The 18,829-nt window shown below is 38.1% G+C and overlaps 1 pseudogene; it reads right to left on the bottom strand.

Moving 5' to 3' along the window:
* Window positions 1-17,348: 17,348 nt before the first annotated feature.
* LOC118857629 lies at window positions 17,349-18,305 on the bottom strand (annotated as a pseudogene).
* Window positions 18,306-18,829: the final 524 nt, after the last annotated feature.

Raw genomic sequence — 18,829 nt, 5'->3', positions numbered from 1 at the left:
AATCCACATGTGGGGCCTGGTAAACTACTGATCTCCTAATTGCCCTGTTCAGCTCTTTGGAGAGGTTAGGGAATTGTCTCCTTTCCAGAATTTCCAGGCTGAATCACATGATTCAGTTAGCAAGTTAGTTTCACTTTTTACTCAATCCCCAAGGGGCACTTGGACTTGTCCCAGCTACCTCCAATTTGCTTATGGAAAACAAGTTTATTATTTTTAAACCTTTTTCCTTGCTTCTTTAAATCTTTATGTTTCATTAGGTTCCACAGGGTCCATCTTATTTCTTTCTATAGTCAGAAGGTACATTGCTGCTTTTTGGACCTATGTCAAAAGTACCAAAATCACTCATGCCAAAAAACACATCAGGGGCTCATATTTTAAACCATATTGAAAAGCCCATGCTACAATGCTTGCTAAAGCCCTTCTCAAACTGATGCAGATGCAATTACTCATGTTTAAAATCTAGGCCAGAGGCTTATGCTAGAGTCTCTGATTTTAAAATTAATGAATAATCCCAATCCATGTTATAAAGCCAGGTAAAAAGCTTATACTACAGCATAAATTAGAATTTAGATCAATAGCTCATTCAGCAGCAAAACTTTTTTTTTTCCAAAGACCAATTTGAGTGTTTAACTCACCTTTTCTTTCAAGTGACCATCAATGATCATACTTCCTCTTGAACTGACAGCTGCCTTGCCTGGGCTGCATCTTGGATCAATGAATTTATAGCTGTCAGGGTTAATCAACCTACCAAAACACAAACAAGCAATTGGTAGGCTTGTTTCAGCTAATTCCTGCAAATGTGCAGGTTGGGTGGGCAATACTTAAACTAGGGATTGAAACAATTTTTTTGGAATTGGGCCAAGTATGATCTCACCAGTTTTCAGTTCCACTGTGAAGAGATAAGAGGAAGGAAAAAAAAAGAAAATGGATTAAAAAGGGCAACATAAAGCAAGTTACATTTAGCATTTCTTAATCAAGCAGCAGTTTTCTACATATTATATGACCAGGTATCACTCCCTGCCATAGACCTGCCTGGTCTATGTCTTAGACTCCTTCCTGGACAACTCTCAAACTTGTTTCAGTGATTCAGCTCAGGGATCTTTTGTTCTGTGTGTTTTTGTTTGTTTGTTTGCTTGTTCAATATGCTCCAATGGCCTCTATAATGGGGACCTTGATGTGAAAGCTCCTGCCCCATCCAAACTCCTACTCTCTTCATGCCCCTCCCCCCAATCTGATGGATAGTGCCACGAATGCTATTCAGGTTGATACACATCCATTTTGTTATGAAAACATCATTCTATTAATATAAATACCCCTGGCATTTGCCAGGGCTAACTAGAACAGGTGCAAAGTCTTTGGATGCTTGCTCATACTGAGAAATGAAAAGAGTGGACAAACAGTTTTCTCTGGTGGTGGCAGTGGTGGTGTCGATGTAACATTCATCTCTCTTGCATTCCTTGATGTTCAGGGAAGATAGCCCATGAAACTTAATATGTCTGGCTTACAAGGTAGTGGCGGGGGAGGAGGAGGAGGAGGAAGAGAAAGATAGGGAGAACACTGGCTCTCAGACTGTTTATGCCAATACCCTCCCTCCTTGTGCTCTGTCCCAATATGGGGCATACATACTCTCAGCCTGCTGTTGGTTCTGTTACCATGGATTGAGAGAGGTTGCCAGCACAAGTATTCTGCTGATCTTGAAATCAGAAGGCAGCTCAGAGGCTCCTGATGTCTCAGCTCTGTTTTTAATTTTATCTGAGTGACTGCCACTCTGTTTTGCCTCTGGTTTCAAATTTACTTTGTAGTTTCCTGGGTAAAGGGAAGCCAGGGGAGAAACAGCTCACTTCAGTTCCTGTTTGTCCTTTGTAATTTTCAGGGAGGCCATTGCGAAGAAAGGCAGTTGTTAATTGAACTGAAAACAAGAATAGAGAGGAATTAGTAGAATGTGAGCATTTACTGCTCTTCCTTTTTGTCTTTCCTCCTTTCCTTTTTTCCTGCTTCCATTGAATATTTATCAAGCATCTGCTATGTGCAAGGCATTGTGTTTGGTCTTGAGTGAGACACAGAGACTAAGAAAATGTGGCCCCTGATTTCAAGGCACTTGTGGTGCCTTGTTGTGGGCGGGATGGGTATGGAATACGATTCTTAAATGGCACCTGGCAGGCACAAATATTATCTCATTTGATCCGCACAACAACCTTCCAGGGTAGGTTTTCTTATTATTCCCCTTTTATAGATGAGAAAACAGGCAAACTGAGTTTAAGTGACTTGCCCAGGGATATAGAGCTAGTAAATGCCTTAAGCTAGATTTGAGTTCAGGTCTTCCTGATGAAATGCTTTATCCACTGTGCCACCTAGCCGCCTCAAGGAAAGACAAGGTCATAAAGAAATAAAATAAAAAAAAATTATAGGTACGTAAGAAGTACCAAAAAGGTATTTGGAGAGTATCCCAAAACTTATGGATTCTAATTCATTGTGGTGACTTGCTGTTTTGGATTTCAAGGACATGATGTTGAACTTTTAGTGAGAGTTAATATAAAAGATTCATTGTTGTTTAGTCGTGTTTGACTCTGTGACTCCATTTGGGTTTCCTTGGCAAAGACACCAGACTCCTTCTTCGGCTCACTTTACAGATGAGGAAACTGAGGCAAACAGCTTGAAGTAACTTGCTTAGGGTCACACGGCTAGTAAGTGTATGAGATCAGATTTGAACTCAGATCCTCCTGACTCCAGACCCAGCACTCTATCCACCACACCACCTACGTGACCCAAAAGATTCTTAGAATCACAGAATCCCAAAGTTGGATCAGATCTAAGAGTTTATCTGGTCTAGCCTCTACCAGAAGCAGGCATTCCTAATGTTTCAACTAAGGGTATATATTTTAGCCCTCTTTGGGATTAACCTTTGCTATTCCTAGCTCTTCTTCCCAGCCCTACATGCCAGGGAAATTCTCAGGTCAAAGGTAACACCTAGGTTTTAAATGGCAGGAAGGCAAATAAGCATTTACTAAGGTCACTTGTTATGTTCAGGGCATTGTACTAAGTGCTTTACAAATGTCATCTCATTTGATTATCACAACTACCCAAGTTCTGATATCGTTTCCACTTTATAGTTGAGGAAACTGGGGGAGATAGGGAGTAAGTAAATTACCCAGAGTCACACAACTCGTAAGTGTCTAACGCTCAGTTAGAGTTCAGATTTTTCTGACTGCAGGCCCAGAGTTTTGTCTACCATATTAACTAGCTAATTGCCTTTTGGACATGAAAAAATAGATTTCTACAGTGGAAAATTCTCTACATCTCTTCCCTTGGACTTGAAGTCCAGAACTGATCAGCAGTACCTGCGAATGTTATTAAAGACAACAGAATGACAAAGAGGAACACTTTTTTGTTACTTCGTATTTGTGGTTTCTAGTCAGTTATTTTATTGGGTCTTGTAAGATCAGTGCCTTATACTTATTTAAAGCTTTATGATTTTAACAACCATTGTCCCATCTGATCATGATCATTATTCTCTACATTTTCCAGTTGAGGAAACTGACTTTTCAGATTTTTTTCTGCCTTGCAATGCACTGGCCCTTTCGGTCCGTTGCATTGTGTTCTCATTACTGTAATCCATAATGCCTTGCAGATTTTGTATTTATCGTTGCTTCTCTTGTAGATTGTCTCTAAGTTTAAATTTTGACCTTAGGCCTCAAAACTCTTGATTGAATCCTACCTCAGACAAATTTAATTTAATTCCATTTATGTTGCAACAGAAATAGGGATATAGGGCTTGGCTGAAAAAGCCTAGCTAAGTTTTAACTAAAATTGCTTTTCAGGCTAAGGCAAGAGATTTTCCCTAAAGATAGTGCTGCCACATGGATGGGGGAAATGGTAAGGTTAAAATGTCTGCTATCTATGAACCAGCACTTCTGGGGGAGAGGACTTGCTGAACCCTTTTCAGGGCTTCTCATCCAACTTTGGTGTCCACCTGATTCACCCAACTCTCACCTGGGACTCCAAGAAGCTGTAGTGTGTGCAGCAGTTACACCCTGGTGAACCATCTCAGCAGAAGGGCTAAATCAGGTGGAAGGTAACCAACAGGCCACAAACCCATCAGTGAATTCAATGAGTAGGCGGGTGTCTAATCTAATCATTAAGACGAATTGAGTAGACAAAAACAATTTGTTACAACTTTCACCAAGGCAGCTATAAGCAGGCATTGTGGAGTGCTTAGAGCTTGGCCAGACACTGAAGATACCGGAGTTATCAGCTGCACCCCTGGCCATCACCAGTTGTCTTGACTTTTGTCTTGCCACTGGACTTTGATGGCTCTGGAAAAGTGAGGCTATCTACTTTGTACAGTTCTGCCTCACTTAAATCCAATTAACATACAAGTCAAGACATCACACTGTGATGCCTCTGGTCTTCTTCAAAAACAAAGAACAAACAACATAAAGGAAAGTTATTTTAAAAAGTTGTAAAACCAGAGATCTTGAGCATTTGAAAGAAAAATTAAAAAAAAGTGATATGGATCCCACAACTTCGAAACATGTCTTCTGGTCTCTGTAATGCTGACGAAAAGTGGCATAGAGTAGGCCCTTGCCTGTCTCCGAAAGAAGTACTGAAAAGAAAGGAATATAGACATAGGAGCACCTGGAGAAAAATAATATTTTTTCTCTTTGGGGCCCAGTAGCATAGTAGAATATGTAACATAGTAGTGGTGGGGCAAGGCTGAAGAAGTCATTATTTTCTAAGTGGACAAGAAATCCTAAGAGTTAAGCTAATGGGACCACTATAGGAACCCTACCTTTAAGGTAAAAAAAAATCCACCTCATCATAAGTGAAAAGAGAACTATGCCTTTACTCTGAGGATCTCAAAAAGGACTCATGGTCTTAAAAGAACTCTTAAGATAAAGGATGGCGAGTACCATTTTGAATTCATTTCAATGAAGTTTAAGGATAATGAATTCTGAAGGTCAGATGTTGACAATTATTTTCTCCAAGTAGATAACTAGGATGGCATGCTTAAAAACTGCATGAATTCTTTCAGGTCATAGGACACATTAATACATGACTCCCCTCATTAATCCTCTGGTGGCCTGAAATAACAAGCCCCTGCTAGTGCCAAGAACCCACTTATAGCCAGGAAGAATCAGGTTCAAACAGTCCCAACTAAGGCTCCTATATGAAATAAGTGGGCTTTAGACATGGAATTGGAAAGATGATATGAAATTAGGCAAAGTAATTTCAAAAGGCCTTTACTTCTGGTGCTTTTAGCATGTCACCTAACTATTCTGTACTAGAGGTCCACAAATTGTGGTCTAATGAAATCAGTGCTGAACTTAGAATCAAAAGAGACCAGCATTGGAATTTCACCTATGACCTTTTCCTGAGTGGGTAACTCCCAGACAACAGTTAGACTCTTTGAGTCCATGTTTCCTCATCTGTAAAATTATTCTGATTTCTAGCTATTCCAGATTTCTCCAATTTATCCAGGATCCTTTTTCGTTTTGAGGGCGCATAAAGACTTCTTGCAATAATGTCAAATAAGCGAGATAGGACAGATGAGATAGAATTTCCACTATAAAATAGCCATTTTAAAAAGGCCTTCACTTTCAATGCTTTTAACATGACACCTTCCTATACCAAAAAGTTATCTTCAAAATAAATGTATACATTCATTAGAAAAAGCAGCCCAACTAAGGCTATAGCTGGAACAATTTAGAATATCGTTCTACTTGCCCTGACACTGAAATTGAATCTGAACAACCTAACTCGAGCCTTTAGGGGAGGTAGAGGACACCTTGGTTCTACTGTTGCCCATTTGTTTTTTAAACCATTTTACTCAACTCCAAGTCATCTTTGGTGGTCAGCTGAACCGCAAAACCAAAAAGCCCAATGTGCGGTCTGAGTGCTGCTACTCTAAAGTACGGCAGCCAAAATTACCTGTGACCTTTCCCGGTCGTGTGAGCAGGGACCCCTCCTTGGGAGTGCAAGCGATAAAGAAATTTGGACTTCATCCTTTCATGGGTTTGCTCCTAGGAATGCTTATTGGCAGGATGCTAAGAATAAACCAGTTATTGAAGAGAGGACCTGGGAAGCTGACAGGCATGGCTAAACCCAGCAGGGAAATTCGATGAGGAAATAAGATGCTTTGTAGATGGTGTGTAGTGATTAGTCTTTTGAATGCTTGGATTTATTATATAAGTGAGAGGGGGAAGGGAGGCTTATTGTACCCCACAGATACCACTTATACTGGTATTCTTCAAGCTAATGAGACACATAATGCCACATTTGTTTATACATTTTTAGTGAAACCCCTTTCTGTAGAGTATTTTAATGAGATTGAAAGCCAGAAGAGTCAAAGCAGCAGTGTTTTTTTAAAACTAAAATAAAAAAGAGGCAAGTTAATATCTGTTCATGTGACAAGTTTCTTTAAACAGAAGAGATGTATTTGGGAAGCTAGTATTTATTTCTCATAGTCTGGAATGATTGAGGAAGAGCTCCATGATTAAGAAAAAGTGAACCACAGAAGCCAGTTCTGATTTTCTAAACCCAGAGGTGTCTTGTGTACCTTCACTCAGACATAGAGAGGATTGGTCTTTGCCCCTGGGCATGGACATTTAGAGAGGGCACTGAGAACACTTTCAGCCACCAGCTGTTTAGAAACAACCTATCTTAGTACGTAGTTAGCAAAAATAATTGGTTTAAATAGGAAGCCACCACATGGGATCATAGGTGAGCACTTCCTCAATTATCCTCTTCTGGGGGTTTCTGTTCCCTTTGTTTCAGTTCCGCTTCTGACTGAATTTGTCTTTAAAGGTTGATTTGAGGACATGGATTTTTGTATTGCTTTGCCCTAGGTGCAAAAATTGCTAGTTCCAGTTCTGCCCACACTCCTGCCTTCCCTTTGAAAGGCATCATTCTAACTTTGACATGCATCTGGTTAAAAGCAAGTGGTTAGCAATTATGCTAATTAGCTGTGAAAATAAGTTGGTTTAAACAAGTGAAATATCGACTATGTGGAAACTGGAACTTTACCTAGTGCGTTGCTTCACCCATGGAACCAGAGTTAAGCTGCAGCCTCAATGGCTTCTTGGAGCTGGGCTAAATGGATTTTCTGACAACCATTAGGGCCCTTTTGTGAGAAGAATTTAACCTTATCAGGCTAAAAACTCAAATGACTTTAAATGTATTCTATGTTTCATACTGTACAGATCCTTATTTCCATTTGATATTGCACAGTTCTTACTAGACTGTTAGCTCCTTGAGGGCAGAGACCGTCTTTTGCCTCTTGTGGTATCCACAGCACTTAGTATACTACCTGGCACATAGTAGGCACTTATTAAATGTTTATTGACAAATTGAGAAAATAATTATACGTCTAATGACAAAGCTAACCCAAGCAAAGCTAGTTTGGGGGACCACTATAAATTTTCGTGCTTGAAATTTTAAACTGTATATTTTTGTCCTTATTACCTTTTGTTAAATACACATTAATATGCTTAGTTTTTGTTAGTTGAAATAACATGTTAATCTGTTTAAGTATGAGACAGTAGAGAATGAAATTCCTTTTGTTAGGAAACAGCCTAGAAGAATAATTCAGAAGAAATCTATTATGTACTTCTATATGACAAATTGCAGTATATAGTTCTTTTAAGTACATAAGATTAGATTTTCTCTTTGTGTTAAAGGCGCCTGAAGTGAGTGTAAGGGGCTTGTTTGGGTCAAAGGTACTATAAACTCATTTACATATGATCCCCTTGGTTCACAATATCACAGTGTGAAACTTGCTTGCCTTCCTTCCTTTGAGACAATTATACTCAGACAGCAATGAATAACTTGTTAAAGCAAATACATTTTTTTAAAAAAGAATTCAATCTATTTACAGTACAGGCATGATTAAAACCACATATTTAATCAAGGCATACCATTTGAGGTGAAATGATGTGATAGGCTAGGGCAAGAAATGCAATGTGGTAACACTGCCTTTGAAAGTTAGAAGAACTGGATTTGAATCTTAGCTTTGCCACTTAGCAGCTCAATGATTTCACTTCTTAGTCCCTTAGTGTCCTTATTTGTAAAATGAGGGCATTGTGCTATATGAGCTCTAAGCACATTTCCAGCCATAAATCTATGAATCTATGATATAACTTGCAACTGAACTGTATAGTCTCTAAGCTTGGAAGAAGAAACAATATGAGCCATGTTATTTATTTATACTCATGAATAAAAAGAAAGAAGATATGATTTGAATTGATTTAGGAAATAGAGATTTTATTATTCTAATCAATTATTAATGGCTACATTAACAACCTGACATAAACGCAGACATGTTATATTTGTATATTGTATACAATTCAGATTTTGACAACATCCTCACACTTTTTAATTAATATGCTGATGGAATCATAGAACTTGGAGTTGGAAGGAACCTTGACACCATTTAGTGTCACATAGGAGGAAAATGAGGCATGAAAAGGGTGAGTAACTTTCACAACGTGATCAAGTTAATAACAGAGGTAAATGCTAATTTTCAGCTGAATTTTTCTACATTTAAATAAAAATCATACAGTATATATATTTCAGAAACACCCATTTTCCCATTTCACAATGTTTTTGCATGTTGCTAAATAAATATTTTGAAAAGTAAATATAAACTGCCTCTGAAGTGATTGTTCCACTTCATAAAAGATGCAGCATTGTGTAAATATGGTACTACGGAATACTGGAATTAGGCAAGAATGTCTGCTTTGTTGTTGTTGCTTCCTCTGCCAAACCAAGAATGTTTGGGGGTGTTTATTTTACCTTAAAATGGAAGAACCAGAGGGAAATTGTATTTGCACCTTAAGCTTAAAGGTTATATTTAGTTTATTTTTTGTGACAAGTGAATTGCAGTAAAGAGTATTCCTTTCATGACAGATTCCAATGTCATCTTTTAAAATTTTTCCTCATTCTTTCTTGTTGAGATCTCTCAGTCCTCCTTTCTGGTTGGGTTTTTTTCTTTTTTCTTTTCCTGGCCATCAATGTAACTTTTTTAAAACAGCTTCAATATGAATCTTTTATGATTGTTCTTTAGTCATCTGAGTTATACTGAATGCTGAAGGCAAAAGGATATCTCCACTCTGGATGCTGGCTAAGAGAGAAGCAACATGCAGTCCACACAAAGGAAATCCAATCCTTTAACAGCTCATTAAAAAAGCATTACCTTCCACCAGTGTTGACCTCCAGCCATAGAAAGGATAAAGATGGCTGTCTGTCAATCATGTTTACCTAACGAATTCTGGCACAATATGATGATGAATGGACAGATCTAAAAAGAGACGATATTGCTCAGAACTCTTCGGTACTCTTAATACCACCTTTAAAGAAGCAAAAGACCTCATCAGTAATCTGAAACTGCTGCTTGAGGGCTAGGGCTATACCAGGGCTAAATTTGCCTGGTACTAACTGCAGATATGAGATACACCAAGTGCCAGAGACACTTTTTTTTAACATCCTGAGGGATTTTGATGTGATTGTATTCAAGAGAGCACGGTAATTTCATGTATCTTAATGTTTTACTCTGATGTTTTGGGGGCCTTTCAGTCATTTGAGAGTAGAATGAAGACTAAATGATAGACTCTGCTTGACTGTGGCAGTAATCACAGCCTCAGAGAATGCAAAGAAAAGTTGAAAATTCATTTTAGTCCTTCTTCCTCCTTTCCAGGAAAGTGAGCATCTATCAGATTCCTGATCTTAGAGATCATAGGATCATAGATTACAGGATCATGGTGGCATAGGTCCAGAACGGAAACATACATTAGTGGCCACCTAATCCAAACCCTTCGTTTTACAGATGAGGAAACTAAGATTTCTAGGCAGCCTAAGTGACTTGCCCAAGCTCACATAGGTAGGAAACATGAGAGGAAGAATCATCTAGCTCAAAATTCCCCCTTAAGCCAGAGTAAGATTTCTTTCCTCTAGACTTAACAATATTCAAGTAAAGAAGTTCTAAAATCCCTCTTATTAATACATTTCAGAATTTCTCAATTTTTAGAGTACAAAAATTCTCTCTAAAGTATAATCTAAATCTTGGTGTACTTTGGGTACCCTGTTTTTTATTTAAAAAATTTAAAAACTCTTTACTGTCCTCTCCCCTCCGCCAAATAATATTATTTTATATTCAGGAAGGCTTGGATTAAATTTACCTATCTACTCATCTACCCCAATTTCTGCTTCTTTAAGGTAAATAAGTTACAATTCCCTTAACCTTCCTTTACAGATTCTTTTTCTAATGCCATGGAGCCTGCAAGAAGTACATATTGGAAGCCATCTTGTAAAGAGTGCTTTTCCCCTGGGTAGGGGTGAGTGGGGAATTCCCCATAATAAAAATGCAAGTTAGGGAAAGTGTTTACTTCTAGTTCTCCCCCACCTTCTCCCTAAAGTACAGTTCCTTTTGCCCAACTACTATTCATTGAATATATACATATAATACAATATGCATATATAAATACAAACATATGTGTATTTGTATATTATGTATAGGTACACACACACACACATATATACAGATATATGATTCTGTGGGAGTGCACGTGTGTGTGTGTGTGTGTGTGTGTGTGTATGTATACAAGTGTGTCTATCTACACTCTGTGTTTATATATTGCCTGGGTGTAGATTGGGAACTTCAATAGTGCAAGAATTATTTTAAAGTCTCATATGCCCCAAACCCATGGGATAACAATATTCATTGATGTAATCATTTCAGACTTTAACCCTGTTGTGAGCCAATTCAGGGTTCCAAGGTAGGATGCTATCACACTCACTAATAAAGATCTTCCAAAGAAAGAATATTCTGTGGTGCCTAGATATTGGAGACCTATTTATAGATTCTATAGTCAAGTTTGTTTTTTGAAAAATAACCTTATTTTGCTGATTCAAATTTAGCTTGTGTTCCAGCATGGCTACAGGTCCATTTCTTCACCATATCTATGCTTTGTCAGACTTTTGCCATCTTGTGCTTATGTAGCTCTTGTAGGCAGGTAGATAGAGCTAGGATTCTAGGAACACTAGGCTTAAAGTCAGGAAGTCCTCAGTTCAAATCCCACCTTAACAAATTCTCTGAGTTACCCTGGGCAATTCTCTTAACCTTTCTGCCTTGATTTCTTCATTTGTTAAATGGTGATAATAATAGCACCTACCTCCAAAATGGTTGTGAGGAACAAACAAGGCAACATTTATAAAATGCTTTGCAAATCTGAAAGTGCTATATAAACGCTAGCAATTAATATTACATATTTCATTTTGTATTACTGTATCATTTTGCATTATCCTTTAGAAGATAGCCCTCTAGTTTTTATAGATGGGATAAGATTAAACATCTATTTAATGTTATGTCTGTGTCAAATCTTCTTGTTCTTGTTCTTGTTCTTGTTCTTGTTCTTGTTCTTGTTCTTCTTCTTCTTCTTCTTCTGCTTCTGCTTCTGCTTCTTTTTCAGAAAGGAGATATATAGCATTCTGAAAGTAATCTTCCCCAAATGTGGCTTCAGCTGAGACTCAGAGCTGGGTGGAAAAAAAACACCAAGAATAAAGGGAAGGAGTTATTGGCCCTATGGTCTATTATCATTGACCTGCTAATGAGTTTGGAAGATCTGGAAAGGAAGATTTGGAAGATCTGGAAAAAGTAACCTTTGCAGAGGGCAACCAGTGTCATATCCTGCTGATGGTAGGGCAGACAAAGGGTAGTGATTAGTCAAATATTAGATTGAGGGAGGGGCCATCATTCCTGAGAGGTAAAAGATAAGGGTCCAAATGAAAAGCCAGGTATTGTTGGCATCAGAGTGTCTCGAAAGCACTGAATTCTGAGAGGCTCTAACAAGTAGGAAAACTAGGTAGAAAGCAAAAATTCAGGAACTCAGTACCAAATCAAGAGGTGAAATACAGGGAGTGATGGAGAGCTGATTGCTTGACTCAGTTTGTCTCTCCAAAGCTTAAGACTTTTTATGCCAAAAAAATGCCAACCACAGCAAGTACTCACTTGAAACCAAACAGGACGGTTAATAAGGCAGATCAAAAGGCAAGCTTCCAAGTCCAGAACCTCAGGATTTCTAAGAAAAGGATGTGCCAAGCCAGAGTAGAAGGGCATAGGGCCAGCTTAGGGCAAAACACAAGGCAAGAAATCTTGGAGAGGTTAGAAAGGAAAGGGTCTTTTTCATCCAAGGAGTTAGGGGAAACACAAACCTCCTACCAGAGTCCATAATCAGAAAGTGTGAAATCAATAATATGGATATGCCATTCAATATATAAGACCAGAAGAGGTATGTATTCAGATAATTTGAACTGTCTGAAAGTAGAAAGGGCTGCCTCCAGTGTTAGTAAGTAGCTTTTCCATTATTGCAATGATATTGGACTGGATGACCACTTTATGGGAATATTGTAGTGGGGATTTCTGGTTAACTACTCAGATGGCCTCTGAGGTCCCCTCTACCTCTGACATTCTACAAACCAACACACACATTCACATAGTTCTTGTATCATTAGGATTAAATCAGGCAACCTCCCTTTTGAAGTTACCATAAAAATTCATTAAGGCAACATCCATCTTTGTTTACTCTAAGTATTAATACATCAATCATTCCACATGTCAAGGCCCGGGGCTCCCATTCCCAGAGATAAGAATTGCAGATGTAGATGCTAGAAGGACTGAGAACCTTACCATTTTACCAAACTAAATCCATTGGCTAGAGATGGAGATAATATCTAGCTTGGGCATTGGGCCCGTGGACTCTGAGAACAAAAGCTTGTAGAAGTCAGGAGTCAGCCAGGAAAAGGAAGAGGAACTAAGGAAGACAAGATTGCCTGATAAGATCAATATAAATTCTGTGACTTTGCCCTTTGATTTGTTATTGTAGCCCCACTCCTACCATTTTTCCCTCTAGTGCATGTCAGTAAAATACTTAAAAAATAGGCTTGTGTCCTTCCAGCCTTAGCTGTGTTGAGAAACCTAGTACAGAAGGGGGCGGGGTGTGGTTTGGAGGGCAGGGTAGGAATTCAGGGCTTTCTGGTGGGAAAGAAAAGTGGAATTTGGGAGTGGTAGTGGAGATAATTCAAATCAACAAATGCGTTAGATTCCCATTTTGTGCAAGGCACTGTTTTAGGTTATGGAGATAAAAAGACAAAAACAAAGAAAAAAACACCCTGCCCTCAAGGAGCTTACATTCTAATTGGGACATACAATATAGAAAAGTATAAGTAAATGTAAGATAATTTGAGGAACTATCAAACCATGGCAATTACAAGGTGACCACTGAATATAGTTAAAAATGCTAAAAGGTGAAATTGGGGACAAAGTATATCTTAAATATGGAAAATTGCTTGTACAAGAGTGTAGATGTAGAAAGGAATAAAGCCTGTTGTCCAATTTGGAGGAGATTTGGGAAAAGACTGGATATAAAGGATGAAGGAGAAGGAAGAGTTAAGGATAGCTTAGAGGTTGTATGTATTTGAAAGATTGATTGATGATGCTCTCTATAGAAATCATGAATTTTGAAAAAAGTGTGGGTTTGACAGGAATTATAAAGGAAGAGAATGGCCTGTGTTGCCACGATCACTAATAGTTTCCATCCCTATGCATGTAGTGGAATACATGATGTCGTATGTAATGAAGAATGTGAAGAATTCAAAGAAAGATGGGAAGAACTTACAAAGTGATACACAGTGAACAAAGCAGAACCAAAAGACCAATATACACAATGACTACAACTCTATAAATGATGACGAATTTAAATGGCAATAAAACTCAGAGTTAAAAACATTAAAAAATATCAACTAATTTATAAAGCTTACCCCTTCTTCTTTCTAAAACAAACAGAAAACTACATTGCAGAGGAATCTGTTGGGGCTTTATATGATATATTAACATTTATCAAAAATTTTCATCACTTTTATCAAGTAATGATATATATCATATTAATTATAAAAATTCTTCCCTCAGGTATTCAGTCCATTTCTTTTTTCTTTTCTTTTTTTTTTAGCCAGAGAAATATTGCAAAGTTTGTGTGAAAATTGTCATAGTTTTCTCATTGTTCCATATATCTGCATATACATATGCATACGTGTATATATACATACATATATGTATATATTCCTGTTTCTGTTATGTATGTTGATATATATCATATACATGTGTCTTAGTTTTAGCTTAATTTCCTTCAAGATAGAGACTTTATTTTCTATGTACAAAATTGATTATTGAGTCTCTCCTCTCTTTAATCCCTTTTTTATATAGTTGCCAAATTAATATTCCTAAACTACAAATTTGACCATTTCATCCCCCTGCTCAAGAAGCTTTACCTGCTCTCTATTGCTTGTAAAATAGTATAAAAACCTTTTATGTTTAGCATTTAAAGCCTGCCCCAATATGGCTCCAGCCCATTGAATTTCAATTACTCTCCCACATACACCCTGTGTTTCTTCCACGCTGGTCTACTTACTGCTCCCCATGCATGGCTTTCCATATTCTACATCTTCATACATTTGTACAAATTATCCACCATGTCTGGATTTCTTTTTTCATCACCAACTTTTGAATCCCTTTAAGCTTCAGCTCAAGTGCCAGATCTCATGTGAGGCTCTTCCTGTTTCTTCCTGTTAGTGCTTTCCCCAGCTCCCTCAAATTACTTTGTATATATTTTGTTTTATTTTTACTTATCTCTGTATGTACATGTTGTTTTATTTTTACTTATCTCTGTATGTACATGTTGTTTTATTTTTACTTATCTCTGTATGTACATGTTGTTATTTCAATAGAATATAAACTTCTTAAAGCTAGGAGCTGTTTTTTTTTTTTTAATCTTTATATTCCCAGAACCTAGTAAAGTACTTTGCACATGGTAGGTACATAAAAAATTTTGGTTGATTTGAATTGGTGATAGAACCTTAGAACTGATTCCTGTCTTCTCAGATGCTAATTACCACCCTATCTTTGTGTTATTTGCATGTATTCCATAATCCAAGCAGTTGACTTAAAATAATAAATTCTCCTCAACCTAGTGTTTCTGTACATATGTAGAATTAGAAGATACCATAAAAAAAATCATGAAGTCTCACCCTTTATTTTCATAGACATGAAAACTGAAATGAAGTTTCTTCCTCATTGTCACATTGCTAGGAAGTAGCAGAGCCAAGATTCAACCAGGTGCTGTGGCTGTTAATCTAGTGTAATTTCACAATGCCACACTGCCTCTTACTGATTCATACTAAATCACATTGGCCTAATTAATACATAAGTTCATCATATCATACCCTTTGACTCAGAGATTCCATTCCTGGATATATACACAAAGGAGGTCAAAGATGGGGGAAAAAATCCCATAGTCACTAAAATATTTAAAGCAGTATTTTAAGAGTATGGGTTAGCAAAGAAATGGAAATGAAGTAGATACTCTTTGACTGGGAAATGACTTACAAATTGTGGTCAATGATGCAATGGAATGTTTTTAAGTTGTAAGAAATGATGAGTGTGAGGAGTTTAGAGAAGCATAGGAAGACTCATATGAACTGATGCAAAGTAAAGTAACAGAACTAAAAAAAAATACATGATGGAAACAGGAAAACAAGGACTACAAAAATGTCTGTGGAAAGAACAAAATCAGGAAACTGAATCCCTGTACTTATGATGACCTAAGAGTTTATCCTTGGAGAAGAGTTGATAAAATGCACCTCCATCCCCTCCTCCTTTATTGTTTAATTTTTGAAGAGTTGGGGGACCATGAGAGTAGCTTACTGTATATACTCTTAGACTCAAAGGATGTCAGTTAATTTTCCTGAATTACTTTTTTTCACCTCTTCCTTTTTTTATTCCTTGTTACATGGTATAGATTCCTGGGTAGTAGGGGATGGAGGGATATATTTGGAAATAAAGATAATGTAAAAATAAGATATCAGTAAATTTTAAAACTATTTCTGTTTCTTTGCCAGACATATTATTCTGTAAAAATAAAGATATCAGACTAATTTAGCTTCCTCCAATTATTATTGTTGGAATTTTGCCCACTTTTCTGTAATCTTCATACCTGAAAATGGATTTATTATTTTTCTGACTATGAACATAAGGTGTTAAGTTAGGCTGTTATATTATTTTTTCCAACTATAGAAACTGAATTGTTACACTTTTTAAAAACACCATCCCTTCCTCTTTAAAGAGGCTACAAAATTCATTAGAAAGAAGTTTATGGAAATTTATTATGCCATCCTTCCATTTTTTTATCCTCCAATAATATGTCCATAGAATCGTTAAGTTGGGAGGGCACTTGGTTATATCATTTAGCCCAATACACCTGTTTTATAGATGAAAGGATTGAGGCTCAAGGATGTGAACTGATTTCTCCAAGGTCACAGTGGCAGAATAAAAACCATAAAGTTGCAGAACTCAAACTCACTTTTCCTGACATGCTCCATAATACTTATCACATTTCCCCAGTCACAGTTATCATTCTCTGACTAAAAATGTTTCCTGTATCCAGCTTTATGTATGACATTAATAGTAATAATAATAGCTAGTATTTATATAGTGCTTTAAAGTTTGCAAAGTACTTTATATATATTATCTCATTTCATAATATTCATAAATCCGATTTTTTTTCAGAGCCTACAGGACTTGATTAAAGGGGCACAACTGCTGCCACTTCCCAGTCATGTGAATCGCTACTCCAGAAATGAAATACTTTATATGTTAGTATCCAGTTAAAAAATCATGAGCCCCCACTGATACATTTACTTTTACTTGACTAACCAGAGTACACACTAACTCAAGACAGAAGATATTCAGTCCAACAGCATAAACAAATAAGAGACAAGAAAGACACACTATGCATAGTAGAGTGCACTTTTTCTCAACAACACACACACAAGGGACACACATAGAAAGCCATGCATGTATGGGGCACATATAGCTTTTGTTGCTGTAGAGCTGCCAATATCTTCTAATGATGTCATTGGGCAAGTTTGTGTTTCTGCTGTAATGGAGTCTTGTTTTTCAGATTTCTCTGCTACATCTCTCTCTGTTAGGTACTTATACTAACTGCTGTCTATCTTGGCAAGGCATCTCTACTGCTATTCTCTGGTGTCATCATTTGGTCTTCAGCAGGAGTGTGGCTTCTTTCTTTCAGGTCTGCATCTTTGTCAATTCTTTTTATTTTATTTTTTTAAGTAATCATTTTAGTGCATTAGGCAGACTGACGTAGGAATTGGAATAAACTCTAGCTGAGCCTCATTGCAGAAAGCTGCATCCACCCCATGGACACCGGCGGCTCAGCCAGCTCAGCCCAGACTCCCAGATTGTGGCCCATCATCCGTCATCTGTCTGTCCCTTGGTACCTGTGCCCTTAGCTCCGCTTCTCAGCATCGACCATCCTTTCCTGTAGCATCTTCTCCAGCTTCACAGTGTCAGTGGCAAACTTGCAGATACCATCAGACAGCTTCTCCACAGCCATCTGGTTCTGGTTGTACCATCAGCGGAAGGCCTTCTCATCCAGGTGAACCTTCTCTAGGCTGCTGGCCTGGGCTTCTTGGACACTGAGCACATAAGTGAGCTTGGTGTTTTCTTTGAGCAGCTCCCCCAGAAGCTTGGGGGAGACAGTCAGATGGTCATTGCCCATCAGGGCCTTAATTTCACCCATGTTGCAGAAGGACTCGCCCATCACAATCATGTTGTAGCCAAACTTAATGCCTGGGTCCTCCTGGGGCTCACAGGACTTTTGTCTGTGTTTGTCACATGCCAGTCCAAAGTGAGCCCAACAAACAGGGAGATGAGGGTCACGCCGGTCTTGGAGCTGGCCGCAGCCTGAGCAATGGAGAACAATAGAGTCACATTGCAGTAGACTCTGTGCTGCTCCTCCAGGATCTCTCCAGCCTGAATTCCTTCCCAGGTGGAGGTCAGCTTGATGAGAATGTGCTCTTTGCTGATGCTGGCTTCTTTGTAGAGGTCAGTGAGGTGCAGGGCCCTTTGGACCATTTCTTCCTTGTCAAAGCACAGCCTGGCATCGACTTCTGTGGAGACCCCACCTGGAATTTTCTTCAGAATCTCAGCCTCAAATAACACAAAAAGCTTGTCATTGGCATTCTGGATCTGTTGGTCCTCGGATCCCCAACCCCCCCAGCTTTTTTCTATATGCAGTGGCATCTTCTGCTAGGTCCTGGTAGGCTTACATCTGGGCTGTGGCCAAGATCAGTGAGAGATTGATGGTGGCATCCCGAGGCTTGTATTCATCAGTGGCATGGAAATCCCTGGTGTGGATCACCATGCTGTTGAAGCACCACAGCTGCTCCAGCACTGACTCCATACCTAGTTAGCTATCTAATAAAGTTCATGGGCTTTAAACAACTTTTTTAAAAAATATTTTGTCTCCATTTCAGCATTTGCATCTCATTTGTCTGAATTCTATTCAGAAAATTCCTTTTAATTCCTACCATCCACTGCTTGCAGAAAACAAATCACAGAAGTCTTTAACTAAAAATCTCCATAGGACCTAGGTAAAGCTGCATTAAATAAATATTCTCAACATTCATTGTCCCTCCCTATCAAATGCCCTTTTTGTTCCATGCAAATCATAGAGGCTGAGGCCTAGAGAGGTGATGTGACTTGGCCAACGTCACACAGGTAGGAATGGATCTAATATTCAATCCTAAGTTTTTGGTTTTAAGTTTAATGCCCTTTCCATTGTACCTCTAGAGACACCAGGACAATCTCTTTCCTCCTATAATTCCTTTATAGGTTTGGGAAGTCATATCAGAACCAGATCAATCTGAAGTCACTTCTTCAGTACCTAAAAAAAATTCTGTGACCTCTCCAGTTTGGACACCTCTT

Source organism: Trichosurus vulpecula, chromosome 7 (genome assembly GCF_011100635.1).
Source record: "Trichosurus vulpecula isolate mTriVul1 chromosome 7, mTriVul1.pri, whole genome shotgun sequence".
NCBI classification, from domain to species: Eukaryota; Metazoa; Chordata; class Mammalia; order Diprotodontia; family Phalangeridae; genus Trichosurus; species Trichosurus vulpecula.
This window is presented reverse-complemented; position numbering and strand designations above follow the sequence as displayed.